This window comes from Cydia pomonella, chromosome 12 (genome assembly GCF_033807575.1).
Source record: "Cydia pomonella isolate Wapato2018A chromosome 12, ilCydPomo1, whole genome shotgun sequence".
NCBI lineage: Eukaryota > Metazoa > Arthropoda > Insecta > Lepidoptera > Tortricidae > Cydia > Cydia pomonella.
The window spans coordinates 3261510-3263006 of NC_084714.1; positions in this window are offsets into that span (position 1 = coordinate 3261510).

Sequence of the window (1497 nt, forward strand, 5' to 3'; positions counted from 1 at the left end):
CATGCGTTACATATGTTTAAATCGATGACAATGCAATATTATGGAGCTGATCTGATGATGGAGACAGGAGGAGGAAAAGTACAGTCAGCGTTAAAAGCTTGTACATTAATGATTTTTTTGCCTAAAAGTATCCGACAGGCTATCTTGTACATTTTAGATCTGTGGCACGAACAGCAAACATCTTTGAGCATTTGTATACCTTATGTCTTTCGAATAAGGTATATTTTGAATTAACAGTGTGAATGGTACACGGAAAGGCTTCGGGCTTAAATATTCATTATGATTAATGACAGTAGATGAATTTTTGGGGTGAAACATGTAAAGGGTTGTTGGTTTTAGGTTGACGTGGCCGTAGTTCTTTGACAAACAAAACGTGTATTAAATTATTAATGGGCCTTTTTGTTTTGTGTCCCAAAACCAAACAGGTGTCTATTCTGATATCTAGGATTACTCGTATTAGAAAACTCAAGCCTGAATGACTATGGAAATGTTTAAAATAGATTGACATAGAAAAACCTCGGTTAATATCGACAGATTTTGAAAAACCTGACTTTGATCTTTTTTAGGGTTCCGTAGTCAACTAGGAACCCTTATAGTTTCGCCATGTCCGTCTGTCTGTCTGTCTGTCCGAGGCTCTGCTCCGTGGTCGTTAGTGCTAGAAAGCTGAAATTTGGCATGGATATATTATATAAATCAATAAAGCCGACAAAGTCGTACAATAAAACCAAATTTTTTTTTTTTTAGGGTACCTAAAAAAAATGTTCACCCCCACTTTACGTGTACGGGGGTACACGTAAAGTGGGGGTGAACATTTTTTTTTTTGCTTCAACCCTACAGTGTGGGATATCGTTGGAAAGGTCTTTCAAAACTAATAGGGGTATTCAACAAACATTTCTTAATAAAGTGAATATAATATGTATTCGGAGATCATTGCTCCGAAAGAAAAAGAAATGTGTCCCCTCCCCTCTAACTTTTGAACCATCGGTCCAAAAAACATGAAAAAAATCTTGGAAGTAGATCTTAAGAAAGACATTAAATGAAAACTATAACGGATATGATCAGTTTAGCTGTTTTTGAGTTATCACAAAAAGTTTCCCCTTCATAGTAAAAAGACGTACACCCACAGTTCATCCCTTGGTTAACAATCTACTATACTTTAAGCCCCAGTTTAGCTTATTGTGACGGAAGAGTAACTACGGAACCCTACTCTGAGCATGGCCCGACATGCTCTTGGCCGGTTTTGTTATATATCTCGTTTTAGGGAACGGTGATTTCAATGATTAATTATTTGGCGGAAGGAATTATTTGATGAAGCCCTTTTATTGTGATAGATCAATATGTTTTAAAACATATTTATACACTGGTAATCCTCGACCACAACCGATGAAACCTGCGTCGAAACGTTAGAAATAAAGGTAACAAAATAAATACACGATAAACCCGGTCTTTTTTATTATTTATTTAGGATCACCAACAGACAGTACATCAGGAAAAAAT